The 16179-nt window shown below is 36.9% G+C and overlaps 2 long non-coding RNA genes across 2 annotated transcripts; one reads left to right on the top strand and one right to left on the bottom strand.

The window, feature by feature from the left end:
• Positions 1 to 4234: 4234 nt before the first annotated feature.
• LOC140849788 (uncharacterized) lies at positions 4235 to 11215 on the bottom strand. The gene is made up of 2 exons (XR_012131979.1): positions 10952 to 11215; positions 4235 to 4514 (listed from the first exon to the last, which is right to left on the bottom strand). It is a non-coding gene; the product is annotated as an uncharacterized lncRNA (long non-coding RNA).
• A 113-nt stretch (positions 11216 to 11328) lies between these two features.
• LOC140849789 (uncharacterized) lies at positions 11329 to 15910 on the top strand. The gene is made up of 3 exons (XR_012131980.1): positions 11329 to 11480; positions 14728 to 14838; positions 15774 to 15910. It is a non-coding gene; the product is annotated as an uncharacterized lncRNA (long non-coding RNA).
• The last annotated feature ends 269 nt before the right edge of the window (positions 15911 to 16179 follow it).

Genomic DNA, 16179 nt, shown 5'->3' with positions numbered 1-16179 from the left:
TGGTTATCCTTAATTTTATTAACATTCTGAATCTCACTGAAATTCATAAAGGTAAAAATATCTTTCTAATGACCACTGAGATAATATGTTGCAGAGCCAGCATTCAAAACAGGATTAGTCTTATTCTGAAACCCATGCTCTTCTCCAGTAAGCTCTACTGCCTCAAGGGAAGTGGCTGTTCCAGGAGTCACTAGCCTGTGTAGCTAAAGTGTCTCCTTCAGGAATGTCCTCAGAACAGATGAAATGCACTTGAAAAAGTAATGGATCTCTGATTACCTTAAAGTTGTATTAGCTCAGAGACGTAATAAAGGAAGGGATAAAAAATCATTAGTTAACCTTTTAGATTGAAAGTTTTCACTTCATAAAAGCAACCATAAATGAAACTAAAGGGGAAAAATTAGATATGCTTAATTTTGGAAAAGTTAAAAGAAGAACTATACACTAAATTTCAAAAGTTCTCTTCTAGGATTGAGTTCTTAATTGGCACTTTTTCACCTGATTATTAACAGACCCATTTCCATTTTGAAATTATGAAAGGAGTATTTGCAAGGATTTTCTTTAAGCTGCAATGATATTAAAAGATAATGCAGGCAATAATAAAAAATAATCAATTTGTTAATCTATATATCTATACTTATGCCTATCTATCTATCTATCTATCTATCTATCTATCTATCTATCTATCTATCTACCAATCATCAACTATCTATAAAATAGGTGTGAATTTTCAGGAAGAACAACCAGCAGTAAAGAAACTCAAAAACTTCCAATAACCACTTCCACAGGAAAGCAATCCTTGTCAGAGTCAGAAAAGTAAAAGCATTTCAATGCCAAAAACTGAAAAAGAATAGAAGATTATTTGCAGGTTGGGGTATTGCTTCCAGAAGGAAAGATATATCATGTTAAAAATTACTCTTGGGTTCATTTTCGGAAAGCCTGGCAGTCCCCCAGGCGGGAGGGCTGTCATTCATACCAAGAGCACTGGTTGTGTTTTCTATCTGTCTGAACCTCATTCCACAATAGCTTTGTTTTACCTACGTATAGCACAGCTCAAATTTGTGTTATACTCATGTATAGAAGCTCACACAGTTATATGGGAAATGTGTAAAAAAAATTTTAAACATCTATGCTTTCTTGCTTTCCCTAGGAGAGGAATTCAGATTTGAAAGGGAAACTTAAGAAATATTTATCTAAAATCCCCATATATGGTATTTAGAATACTCTTGTCTTTCTTTTTCTTCAATAATTATAATACTTAGGATTATTTTTCTTAAGTTTAAGTAAAAACAGCTATGCTAAAACATATGGGAAGATAAGCTACAAAACCAATCAGAGTAAAGGGAAATGATTTCTAGAATTTTTCATTAAATTATTTAAAACAATTATTCAATTTATTTTTACATTTCCTTTTAACCTCACAAGAGCTGTAATAAATAAAACCATATGGTATGTATAATAATAGCAAAGATATATACTATGTTGGCTTGCTGTGTCCCAGAAACTATTTTAAGTAGTTTACATGAATCCCCACAAAATAATATATTTATTATTCCTGTTTTAGTGATGAAGAAACTGAGGCAGAAACATGTGAGAAAACCTATAGAAAGTACTATATAGTCAGTGAGCATCAGACCTGGGGTTCTAACCCAAGCCGTCTGGCTCCCGAAGCTGATCTCTTAGATATACAAACTGTACTGATACATTGTCAAATATATTTATTTCCCTTTATGACCACCTAAAGAGGAATCTTTATAGCCTGAAGTGCTGGGAAAACAAAGAATTACTTTTGTATCAAATTGCTCCACATAAATTAAATTTCTGATTACTTGAACATGCTCTTTTAAGTAGCTTATACTTTGAAGAATATTTATTCTACTAAGAATTGCATACTTTGCTGACTTCTTTTCCAGAGCTCATTAATTAATATTTCATGCAGATTCCAGAACATCACCAGAACTATCTTTGTGGGGACAAGTACTGCCCACTTGTAACTTTTCCTCCCAGAGTAACCATGTGTCCCCATGGCTCACTCCTTTGGTGGTGATGTCGGTATTTGATGGTCTGGAGCTGGCCAAGTCCAGCTTATTGGCATGCAGACCCCTCTATCAAAGTTTCAGCGCTTGGGCTGCAAGTTGCCCAAGAATGAGTCCTTCTAGCATAACACAGTAAAGTCATAAATGGCAAACCTTCTTTGGCACACACTAGTCTCTGTCCTCTCTAGCTATATGCTGTTCCCTTCCGGTTCACGGAAGCCAGGTGCAGCCTCGTCCAGCAGCAGCTCCCAGACTCCCTGTACCTAAGTCCCACTAAACCCTCCTATTTCATATGGTCTCTCTTCCCTTCACTTTCTTGAGTTCTTTCCCACCACAGCTTGCCCACTTGGCATGTGATTGGCCTTGTGATCACACAACCTTTGATTTTCAAGCTTTTTTTTCTAGGTAATGGCAGTCCCCTAAGCATAACTCAGCTGGTCAGAGTTATGGGAGCATGCAAACTGTTTATGTACCCTTATTAAACATTGCTATAATTTTTTAGGTTTTATCTCCTTTTTGGATAGTTCTCTGCATTCTTTATAGTAGACACGATTTCACATATTACTTACTCCTGTTTTATTTTAATTCTAGAATATTTCCTACTTTCCTGACTTACTATGCCAAATCATCTGTGGATTGTTAGGAAAACCTATAGCCCCTCAGTGCCCCTCACTTCCCTCTTCTGCAATTAGACAAAATAATAAGCACAGGGATGAGGGAGGAGGAAGGACATCTCCTCTTGAACTCTAGCTGTGCGCATCCAGCCACACCGCACAGCCTAGCTCTCGCCCACCTATCCTCATATTGGACCAAAGCAGGAACTTCTTTCTCGGATTCACCTTGGGGTTTCTCTGACTTGGCTGCATCTCAACTTTGTCCTCCTGGGCTGCCTCAGGGACTGCACCGTAAACACGGCTGCAGCCACGTCACACAACTAGCCTTAGCATCCTTCATGCTGGGTAGACTTTGGGGAACTTTTCCTATGTCCACTCCAGGAAAGGGAAGGCTCCAGGAACTTTCTGCTTTTATATGCCCAAACCTATGAGATGGCAATAGGGGAGTGAACGCTACAGGGGAATGGAGCGCTGGGCCCTTTTGAAGGGCATTCTAGCACTTAATCCTCTCACTTCCTCTCTGGCTTGCCCCTCCATTGCCAATCTGCCTAATGTCCCTGAGAAAGGGACATTGTCTCAGTGATCAGAATCCTTCAAAATGTTTTCTTAGAATGAGAAAATCAAGTCTTTAAATCTTTTTTCCCCTGGTTCTTGTGTGACATCAGGCAGCTGATACGGTGATGATTCTTTCCTCTGGCTGGAATGGGGAAGGCCCATGGAGTCAAAAAAGTGCATGACAGACACAAAAAATGTGATCGGTTAGTACATCAAAATGTCATCCTGCTACAAATTGTAACAGGGATGAATCTAGCCAATGGATAACAAGCATATTCTCAGTTTCTAAAGCAGGCATTTCCCTCCTACTATAAACGTTTAACAATTGTAATAAAGAGATGAGTCTGATTTCCTGGGGTCTTAATTTTAGACGTGAGGGAACTTTCTTTTTTCTCTCCCAGGCTTTGTTCTTGTGATTAGTTGTTTCTCCCCCCTCATCTTTTTTCTAACCTTGCTTCACATAGATTGCCTTTCCCCACCCCTTAACACTATTTGAAGTCAATAGGAGAAGGAGAAACATTTTTATGGGCAAACAAACCTGAAAAATGGACGTATTACATGTCTTTCTCTCAATTGCCATGTACATTAGCTTAACAAAAGTTCTGAGAAATTTTGCAATAAATAAGCCTGTTTTAATTTGACAAATTGTTTTACAGACATCCAGTGACAATATGCTTTTAAGTAAGGTATGTTGGAAAATGTTCTTTTGGAGAAAGTTGCTGGAGTGAAGGGAGATGTTAGACATTCTTCTAATGTCTTAGAATGATGCACTTTACAGTTCAAAATAATTTTAGAGGTTTCTGTCAATGGGTAGTCAAGCTCCTAATGCTTTCAGCCCAACCATGTGGCCAGGATGCGATCTTACAGAAATACCTCATCTACGTCAGCGTGAAACTTACAACACACCATGTTCAAAAGGTCTTATGTGCATTTTTCCTTATCTCTATGGGAAATAGATGGATGGTTTGGATAGCATATAGAAGGAGCTAAAGTCATACCAAAAAACGCCCCCACCTCAAATAATGAATTAACTTCAAAGTCTATTTGGGTTTTATTCAATTTTTTGGTCTCCAGAGGGTTGCAGTCTAGCTAATGTTTCTCTCTTTCAGTTCATATCACATCAATCTCTCCTTTGACAAAAAACATTCCATCTTTCCACAGTCAACACATGATCTTTTTCTTGAAGAACTGGGGGACTTACATTTTGAGAAAAAAACCACAGTAAGCCTGTTTTTTTTGCTTCAATGAGAACTTGAACTCTTCCCTAGGTAGGGTATGAAGTATCTGCAGATCTGGGAAATCAGAAGACAAACTGAAAAAAAAAAGATTATTCTTGGTGCTAGGAAATCCAGTGAGATTCAATGTGTGTGTTGTGTGTGTGTGTGTGTGTGTGTGTGTGTGTGTGTGTGTGTGTGTGTGTTTAACCTAAGATTTTCCTCATATTCAACCATGAGCCTTTGTTAAGTTCAAACCAAACTTTGGGTCATCTCTATTCCATTATTATTCACCATGCTCAGATTAAAATATGAATAGATAGCAGTGCAAGGGTTAGTGGTCTCTGAAGTAAAAAAAAAAAAACACTCTGAATTTTAAAACCATTTTAAATGTTAAAGTTGAAATTGGATGTGAAGTTTCTCCTAAACACATTTCCAAGGCTTTAGAACAGTGGAATCCAGTTTATGGAATATCAAATGCTCTAAATATGGCTCCATGATTTGCAAATTGACATGAAAATAAAAGCAAGGAAGATCAAACCAGAAAAATAATGAGACTCAGCAGCAAACACAGTCTTGCGTTTGACATTACATGAATGGTGGCTTTATAAAGGGTTGCTGGATGTTACTGGGTGGGAGGGTGTGGCATTGCCTTGACAGGAATAAGCACCACACCGTAGGTGTTGGATTTCGGCCTTGCCCTGAATTACGCAAGCACACAGGGATCCAAGAGTGTGAGGCAAAGACAATAGGTCAAGGGTTTTGCTCTCCGCCCCATAGATCTCCTGGCAGACATCTGGCTAGAGATCCTGGAGTATGGGGATGCCCACTGAATGAGGGTCTATGGACTTCTTTTCCAGCTTTCTTGAGATATAATTGACATATAGTATTGTGTAAGTCTGTAGTGTACAATATGACGATTTGATATACATATATTTTGCAAAATTACTACTACCACAAGGTTAGGTAACAATGCCATCACCTCACATATTTATAATTTGTGTGTGTGTGTGTGATGAGAACATTTGAGATCTACTCATTTAGCAACGTTCAAGTATATAGCACAATATTAACTATAGTTACCATGTTGTACATTATATCCCCAGAAGTCATTCATCTTATAACTGGAAGTTTGTATTCCTTGACCAACATCTCCCATCTTCCTTACCTCCAGGGAAATTTTTTGACAAATACTGTTTAGCTGGTCCTGTTTGTCTCAGCAGAAATTAAGTCCTGAAACTTATATTGATTCCTTCTCAAAACTTTTCTTTTGACCTTTTTTAAATGGTTAAATTGTCAATTCTATTTGTATTATTAATATATACACACATATGAATATATTTATTACAACTTCGCACTTTGTCCTTTAAACTCTTATTCTTTCCAACCATCAGTTATGTCTTATATGGTTATTCTTCATATGTTGCCTTTTTATTTAAAAATTCCAATTATTGGTCTTGATATGTGCTAAAAATTTCATATACTGATCTAATTTAATCTTTGGAACATTACAGTAAAATTAGTATTATTACCATTTTAAGATAAAGAAATGAAGGTACAGAGGGCTTAAATAACTTAAGTTCACACAATCAGTAATTGTTATTTATGTATAGATCTGGCTACATTCAGAGCATGTGATTTTTATCTCTATGTGACAATGTACATGCCTCCTTTTGGCTTATATTTTATACATTACTTGCTTATTTCATTTTTTAACATATATTTGTGAGTTTTCACCAATTTTTAAAACTTGCCTTTTAGCTTGAATATATCAAATACTTTTTCTTTTCTATCATATTATCACATCCATATCTGTATTTTGAAAAATGTTTGTTTGTCATAATATAATAAACATTAAACAGAGGAATGAGGAGTTTTGTGACACAAGGGCTCAAGCCTGAAGCAAGAGGGACTTGCGAAAGGCCACATCCTTTTGAACACCTTTCCCAGGTGTCAATACCAACAACTTCTAGTTAGATTTTGTGACCAGAACTTAGTTACACGGCCACCTGTAGCCAGAGGTGAGTTGGGAGCAAGCAAAATTCCTCTTAGGAATTGTCCTTGCTTAGGAGTTGGTTACTCTGGGATGAGGGGAAAGTGGCAATTAGGTAAGCCCACGGCTGTCTGCCACCTGAGGAAAACTGAGAGAAAGAGAGAGAGGAGAGCTTTCTGACATGGTGGGTCAGGTATATTTTGATAAACAACCAACACCTTACACATCCTAACACCTGGGAAGTAGGTATGAGAGTTTGAATCAGGCAAAAATTTTATTCATCATTCATCAAATACTCACCAGAATATAAACTCCGTAAGAGCATGTACTTTTATTTTATTTATGCTCTACCCCAGCACTTGGTCAAGTAGGTACTTAGTAGGTACTTAAAAGTATCTATTAAATGAGTGAAGCCTTTATTGTACATCCATTAAACAGTTCTCAGTACTGTGATTAATCTTGAGGATGCAGCAATGAACTAGACAGAGAATGTGCCATTTATGATGCTTAGAAACTGCTGGGTAAGATTGTAATTCACAACAATGATGTCAATGAATGGTGATGATTAAGATAAAAAAATAAGGTGGTATGGTTATTTCTAAATACTAAATTACAATTAAATCAATTTATCTACCATTTGGAAAGTGTGGCTAGAATGAGGCTGCTGTTTCTGTATTAAATCATAAAATATAAACAGTATAAGCCTTTAGGATTGCAGGCCTGTGTAGGATTCCAGAGCCTGTAGTAACATTAGGAGCAAAGACCCAGTGGCTGACACAGAGCAGGGATCAGATGGGTTTATAGACTGACTCACAGCACTCAGAGGGCCAACAGCCATGGGCCACCCTGGACTGTGGGGACTGCCAGCTGCCGCTCCAACTACCTGACTGTATTTTTCTTTGCCTCCTTGACTGTCCTCACTGTATTTCCCCTTTGCTGAAAATGAGGCATCTCAGGCTCCCCTCTAAGAGTGCTTTTTCCCTCTCTTCAGGTTAAAAAAAGAAAGAAAAAAAGAATCAATATTCTTGGATGACCAGCACCATAAAAAGTTCTGACATTGGGATTTGTGATATGTGACCTACAAGTATATGTGGCAGAAAGCTACTAATTATGAAGGTACACATGTAGTAAATGTGTCTTTAATCACAATGGGCTTCCAGATATTTTTGAATAGTACAAATTTATATAATAATTATTAATTTGTTTAGTCTACAGATAAAACTTATACATATCTAGAGTCATGGTTCCTTTCCCCACATTATATATGACCCCAAGGATCTGTGGTCTGCCACTCCTTTAAACATGAAAACTGTATGTCTGTTATTCATGTGGTCTGTGGATCAAAAACAATTGTTCTTAAAAACCTGGATTCAAGGATCAGTAACAAAATGGCTGCATTTACTCATTCACTGTCTAGTTTGAGAGGAAATTATGGGTCACATTTGCATGGGTAAATCCACCTAGCAATATTTGTCTTTGACAGTGCTTAAAGTTATATATGTGTTATTTTTATCAAGAGTTACTAAACTCATTCATTCAAGTGAATGCTATTGGTCCTCCAAATTTCTCATCTGCAGCAACTCCTTGAAACCTGAGATCTTTCTTTGATCAGTGCCCTCAGACAGAATATTTTTAAAAACCTCCAGTTTAAGAAGGTTTATTTGAATAGAGGTTCTTGCATATAAAGTCATTCTTGCCTCTTTTCCTGCAAACTTCATAACTAATCCATTGTTAAGACCTGCTTATTTTAACATTTAGATATAACCTAAATCCAGGTACTTCTTACCACCTCCACCTCTTCCACCTCTGCCCAGGACCCCATCATCCCTCCTGTGGACTGTTTTGAAGAGTCTTAACTAGTCTCTCTGTTTCTCTTATTGTTCCCCTACAGTGTATTTGTATAAGATTAGCCAGAATGAACTTTTAAAATTGCCAGTTGGGTTACAGTAACCACCAAAGGCTGTCATTACACTTAGAATAAAATACAAGTTCCATTACCCTTCCTGCAACGCTTCACCATCTGTCTCCATTCGTACCTCCTGTCCTCCTCCCTTCTTTCCTTACACTCATTCCTTGCTGGTTAAGGAACACACAGAACTTGTTCTTAGTTTGGAGTCTTTCGTTCTGCCATTTCTCCACCTAGGAATGCTCTTCCGACCAGACCCTCTCCTCTATTACCCATCCACCCTGGCCAGGTTTCATGTCACCTCCTCCAAGGCCTTCAGTCTAGTCAAAGAGTGACCAGCCTGTCCAAAATAACCACTTTCTCCACACCCTCACTTTCTGTTCCTCTATCTTTTGTTGTTCATTATGGCTCTTGTTACCACCTAATATTATATTTTTCACTTGCTGATTTTTTCATAATTGGTCTACCCCTCTAGAATGTAAGGTTCATGAGGGCTAGGATGTGCCCAGCGTATAGTTCTCAATGTATGTGTATCTCAATGTGTGTGTACTGTGAGCCAAAGCAGTATCAATAACACACAGGGAACCACTACTCTACTTCTTTTGTACCATACCAAATCCTTGAGATTCTCACAATTTCTACTTACTATGCCTGCTTGACTCCATGATATTGTAAGCCGACTGCTTCAGGAGCCAGGCCACTGATGTCAAAGTGCCAAATCATCATTGCCAACCTTTCTGACTTTTATGTGTGCCCTATTTGTCTCAGTGTGTTTGGGGTTTTCCAGTGCTTTGCTATTTTGTTTCCAGGTTATGGAGAAAAACCATGTTTCATTACTAGTTATGATCATCTTCAAATTATATGGCTTTGACTGATTTCTCTTGATTAATTACCAGAAATGTCAAATTATTGTTCTTACTATTAATCATTCATAATTTTTGGCATAATCCTCATAGAAAATGTCTCCAACTTTAAATACTCTTTGGGAGTTAGGTTTTTTGGGTTTACATATTACACATAAGTTATCATCACACTTTCCATTTTTTTGTGTCCATGGTGTTATCAGAAAACTGTTTTGTAATCAACACATACATCTTCCTTACTTTTTTTACGTTTTCCAAAAAGTTTTTGCTCTTGACATTATTTCATAATGATAAGCCACTTTTAATAGGTCCATCACCTTGATTTTACAACATCACAAGGAAGCGATATTAATTATTCAGGATAAATTACAATTACTTTTATAGCAGCACGAGTCTTCAATTTTCGGATGCTAGAGAAGAAAAGAATGACTAGTTCTGAAAGCCTTACTGCTGCCTTTTAAACTATGGTGCAGCATGTCCCTAAAACCATCAGGTTGCAACCACTTCCATGAAGCATGCTATTGCATAATTACACTGTCCTACTTTGTGTAATTTGCATATATGTATGTAATTTAAGTACTCCACAGATGAAAAACCATTATAAAATTAAATACACCCAGTTTTATATATGTCAGTACTATGCGTAATGTGATGTATAGTTAAAGAAGCTTTCTAGATATTCAATAGTGTTGGACCCAGACCAGAATAAGCTTCCTGGTCTTAAGCAAGTTCTTCCTGAGTTCAGTCTCTGGAAACTGAACTAATGTTTTGGATCAAATGTGTAAAGATAGCAACAGGTTTTAGGCTATTCTAAAGTCAGCTACAACATTTAATTTGGGGGTTTCTATTCCTTATAACATCAATGTCATTTTAGATGAACCTCTTGAGAACTGTTTTTTCTTTTTCTCTCTACACATTGCTGCTTTGGGTAATGAAAAGAGATGCATTATGAACAAAACAGCTAAGCAACTTCTTGTGAGCAATGGGCACCATGGTGTATTGACCTGCCATTTGTCTTTTTTTGAATGTGGAAAATAAGGCAGAAGTTGTGCAGCTAATTCTGTCAGTAGTTAGTGAATTTTTGCATGGCAAAGCTCAGTGGTGAGCATTTCGAATGAATTAAAAAATAAATAAAATGAATGACCAATATGATCCTATGGTGCACACTTGAATTAATGCCAACTTTTTCATACATATGGGGATGAACAACTGGAAATCGTTCAGTGTGCATTTCAAATTTAGGAATTAATCACAAACAGGAGCATTTGGTTGGAATTTAATGGCCATCAAATGAAATTTCTATAAATTAGTTTGTAGGTTAACTGAACTTGATGCTTAGTGCAGATTCCTTTACTTTGAAATCTTCAGGAATCCAGACATACAGCAAAATGCTATCTAGATTTTAGTGATATAATGTTTAATATCAAGCTGTAAGTCCACAATTACTCATTTTAGATCAGTAAAAATTCCATCCCAGATATCCCCACAGTTTTGAAACATACATTTATGAAACAAAAGAGAAGGAAATTAAATTTGAATAAAAGTTCAAGATGAAGAAAAATTCTAATTACTTTAAAAAATTGTCCTGTAATTTATAGTGAAGTCATTTAAATGAAAATAATCATGGCAGCTGTAACAATCGTGTTTGTTCATTTAGCAAAAAGTTTGACCACTATTTTATCTGAATATTGCAAAGTTTTAGGCACAATAGGAGAATAAAAATGAATCCATTGCTTTCAGAGAGGTGCTTTCTGTTTAAGGTGATAAACTTACTCATAAAAAATGCAAGATGCGTGAGATCACTCCAGTTTCATCCGAGAATCTGAATATGAGCTGACCCTTGAAAAAGTCACGCTTGGATATTCGACGAGGAAAAAACGGAGAGCACGACAAGTAAAGTACCCAGAACGGATAGCTGGGGATTGAAAACCTCCCTAGGGACAGCCGACAAGCCGCGTTCCCTGCATCTTTCTCCCGACCTTGACTGCCCGCAGACGTCTTCCCGCCTTCCCGTGTGCCTCCTCACATCTCTCTCCACACTGCCTTCTACACAGACACTCCCGGCTATTCTGACGTCACACAAGCAAGAAAGCCTTCTTTCCATCCCAGACGTGTTACGGAGTAGAGGAAAAGGCAAGGATCAGCGAAGGCAGGAGAGTCACAGCGAATTCACGGGAAGGTGCGGGTTAAACGGCCAGTGAGGAAGGGCAGGAGGAAATTCTTACTGTGATGTCAGAAAAGATGATCGTTTGGAATCAGTCTGGTGTTTCAAGGGAACCACAGATCCGCCAGCTTGTTCTTGGTTAGCACATTCATTTCGGGGAACATAGGGTGGCAAATTTAGACAGGTTTACAGTGGTCCACTGGAACGCTCTGTGAAGATTGGGTGTTAAATGTTATGACATTAATTTCTATTCAGTAGAATATTTTAAAATACTTTTGGTCAGGGTATGTACTAAGCAATACTTTTGTAAAATTAATCTGACTTTATAATTATTTAAAGGAGAAATCCTGCAAGCAGGACAATAAACAATAAGGCCATGATAACTGTCTAAATCTGATGCAAAGATGGTCTAATATGGTGGTCTCTGGGGAAGTGATGTCCAAATAACCTTTCCACAATGATGGAAATACTCTACACTTTCTAATTTGTAGCCACTAGTCACTTGTGGCTGTTGAGCTTCACATATAGCTAGTGTGATGGAACAACAGCATCTATAACTTTAATTTACTTAATTTAATTTAAATAGCTCCATGTGAGTCATGGCTACAACATTGGACAGTACAGATCTAAACCATTTCAGACTGAGGGTTGTTCATTTTCTTTCCAAATATATTCCAGGGTGAAGACATCAACAATTTTCAAGTTAGTATCACCCCATTTTAAAAAAAGAGCTTCTCTGTTTCCTTAAAAAAACCCTCATTTATTATTATTTTTTCGACGTCAAATTTTATCACCCCAAACTCTGCTGTCCAATACAATAGCCACTCATTAAAAATCACTCTTTAAATTAAATTTCAGTTGTTACTTTCTAGCCTCATTTCAAGTGACCAATAGTCACATACGATCGGTGGCTTCCATACTGACAGTGCCACTCTAGACACAAATAACAGAAGAAAGAATAAAATCTGAATGCTGAAGATCTGAAACCAAATAGAGAGTCATTGGCCAGAACTGTTCACATTTGGAAGGGTGGAGATACAAAAATAAGGAGAATCAAGGACAATGTCAAGAGATTAAGCCCTGGAGACCAGAGATACAATAACACTGACCAAGATTTAGAAGTCAGGGCAGATTCCTCATAAGAAAAAGAAAACGTTCTTTTTTAGACACACTGAAGTAGAAGAGTCTGTCTAGGTAGTATAATTCCAGTCTCTTTGCTTCAGAGTTGACACACATGCTTTTAAATTTGGTGATACAGAGAATGGCAGGGAGGATGATCTGGTTTGGAGGGATTAAAGATATTCGCAGATGTGAAGCAGGCAAGGCCCATTCTGGATGCAGGCTAAACAAATCTTTGTTTTCTCCTGCAAGAGCAAAAAGTCATCATAGTCACTGGGAAGAACCAGCAAAAGAGAAACATGATTACTTAAGGGAAAAGAAGCCATCACAGTGACGGGCTGGGGGATGGAGAGTCACACTGCCACTGAGTTATTCCATTGACAATAATAATTGTTCTGATACATATTTTTTAAGAGCTGGATTGCTTCATGTTCCATATGAAACCACATGGTCCTGGGGCAAAGAAGTTTGGTCAGAGAATCTCTGTGACAATCCTGTGGGAACTAGAAGGCGAAAGAATCCTGGACTGAAGTTAAATATTTTTTTAACAAATCATATCCTTTTAGCTAAGCAGTATGTTATTTAATGTAGCAACTAGAGCAATGCTTGGCATACACTGGATACTCAGGAATTTTATATCAGGAGGAAGAAAGGAAAGGGGGAAGGAAAGGATAAAGAGAGGAAGGGAGACTATACTATAAAGTAATAGCATATTATTATGGTAAAAATATAAAATTTTCTCCAACATCTGATGATAGTAGTGATATAGACATAAAATTATAACTAGTATGTTTTTACATCTTAAAACATGAATTAAAGAACTAAATTGAAATAAAAAACAACATGATTTTTTACTCTTCCAAAACTGTATTATCTGTTATTTGAGGAAATGTGACTCTATACGCTATTATACCCATTTTCCATGAGTCCTACACATAAAAGCATAATGTACACAATCCATTACATTTCAGGGACCAGTAAAAATACTCAAAATGCCTTCGAAAGGTGATACATGGAGACAAGGAGTACATTCATCTGGGCTTCATAATATAACAAAGACATGAAAGAACTTTTCCCATCACTAATGTGAAGCAGGCTCTCTCTAACCAAACACTTTTACAAATGCCCTCTGAATTAAAAAATGTTTATTGTGGATGAAAACAGGGAGGTTGAAGGGTAAGTATTGGAAGGGAGGGATCAGTAAAAATGTTGACTTCTTGCAGTTCAAATTGTGAGAACACAATAGGCAGAAAAAAAAGCGAAATTATAAGCATTCAGGAAAGTGTTTGTTCCATCCCACCTGGGTTGTTTCTTCATCCTTAATTTGCTTTGTCTTTTGAGCCTGGGGGCCTAACTGCACTGTTCTACATTTATTCTGAAATATTCTTAGAACATCTTTCTCATCCAAGTCCAAATAGGGTCCAGTTCTATTGATCTCTAAGTATAATGCAAATTCTGCTATTTAATAATTTGGAAACAATAGTGCTTCTCCCCACTTCCCTATCTCTCCTTTTGGCTTGATATATATCTCTCTATGCAGATTTTATTTTTTAATTCAGAGAACCAGGAACAATAGACTAAATTGAGAGAATATTGTGGCTCACCTACTAAACCCATTGGCCATGGTTTATTCTTCTGAAGCTTTGGTCACATCCTCTAACTTGCTTTGTCAGTATAATGCAATATATACATTAATTCTGATCAACAAAGTTACAGTAAATTGAAATCATCAAAAAGCTAAATATTATGAATAGACACATAATTCCAAGCTACTTCAGAAATCTGAATGAAGAACTTCTAAATTCAAATTGAACTAGATTGATGTTTTGTCTACCAGTTTAAAATGAAGCATTAAACATGCTTGATTGTTAAAAAATAAATTTCAAATGAATTGCAGAAAGACAGGGCTAAGAGATAGAGGAATATATGTCTAATATTCATCATGTCAGAGATTGAAGAATTGTGTCCAAAACCATCTCACTGTTAGCTCATGTCTTGCCCTCCTCACCAGAAACCATAAGGAAGAATGTGATTTATTATGTATTAAAATTGAACCAAAATGCAGGATTATAAATATTTAAACAGTTAAGCTCCTTTTTAAAACATAGCTTTAACCAATTTTTCTTGTTTATAGGAAATTCATCTGAAAAACAAAGATTGTTTATGTGTGTTAGGATTATCAGACTAATAAAATGCTTAGGCACAATCATTGTGTACTCTCCATGTCACTTAAAAATAATGCTGTGTTTTTCATCTGCATTAATAGTTATTGTCCTTTGGAGAATGAGAGACAAAGCCCTCAGCAGTGGAGTATATTGGAGAGCAACCAGAAAATTTAACCAGAATCTCCAACAGTGGGAAGAAACCGTGCACACAGGTGTGAAGCCTGTCAAAGGGATTGCATGAAAGAGATCAGTAAAGCAGAAAAGAGTTCAGGAATGTTTAATCCCAAAGGAGTAACATTTTTCAAAGTAATTTGCAAGGATAATTCTGTCCCTTCTGCATCTGTGAAGGAAGGATAACAAATGAGTTTGCAACATTTACTATCGAATTTGAAACAATTTTTCAGCATCAGGGAAGTAATGTCATTACTGTTATAGTCCTTTTGGTAGACAAAAGGGCAAACCTGGCACTGATTTAAAAATGTATTCCTAATAGACATTGATCTGGAAAGGTATGTCTTTAATACAAACTGAAATGCATACCGTTTCTTTTAATTTTTAAAAATATTTTTCTACATTTAGCTATATTACTTGGATATCAGAATTGGAAATAAAAATACATCTTATTAGCTTAAAGTTTAGTTAAATAAAAGCACCTATCATTAGAAATATTGAGACATTTTAATAATCATCCTTTTATTTTTCATACTGAAAGTTCAATGGAACCAGAAAAACTGTGAGGCTAAGACCAGAATGTTTGATTGTTGATTGTTTTTTTTCCCCAGGTCCTGACATATACTTATGAATGCTTGACTCCTGTATGTCAGCAAAGTTAAATAATCTGTCAGTTATTCTGGAGACTAAACAGTGTGCAGCCTTTTTCAGAAAAAAATGACCAGTTTTCAATCAGTTTAATGGGGGTCATTTTGAGGTGTAAGGAAAGAGCTGCCTTATAAAGAGAGGGATGTCAGGGTCTTACTAGTCAGGACAGAGGTGCTAGTGAAATAGTGGCTAAAACAAGATGCAGATACATTTCTATCTCTTCCAAAGTCTGAATATAGAGCCCAGGGCAGATGGGATGGCTCCCACGTCATCCATGCTCTCACGTGTTTTCCTGCCTTCCTCAACACTGTGTTCGTTTCATTTACAGCATGGTTTCTCCAACTCCTGCCCTCACTTCTGCGTCCTACCCACGCACAATCGGAAGGAGCAGTAGAGAGCATGTCCGTGTTCTTTAAGGAATGGATCCAGAAATTGGACAGTTCACCTCCACTTGGCACCCATTGGTGGAACCTTAAGGCTTTACTTAGCCACATGGAAATTTTAAAAATATAGATTTTTTTTTCCAGGATAGGTGTGCAGCCACTAAAACTGAGGGATTCTATTACTAGAGGTAGATAGGGAAATGTGTACTGAGGTATATCTTCTGGTATCTACCACTAGGTCATTTTACTAATCTTCGTAAACTACAGCAATAACATTTCCATCAGCTGTCTACAATTTTTCTATAATGTAAAATTAATTCAGACTGAAAGATGTTTGTAAAAACCTTTTAT

The sequence above is a fragment of the Manis javanica genome, chromosome 5, assembly GCF_040802235.1.
Source record: "Manis javanica isolate MJ-LG chromosome 5, MJ_LKY, whole genome shotgun sequence".
NCBI classification, from domain to species: Eukaryota; Metazoa; Chordata; class Mammalia; order Pholidota; family Manidae; genus Manis; species Manis javanica.
This window is presented reverse-complemented; position numbering and strand designations above follow the sequence as displayed.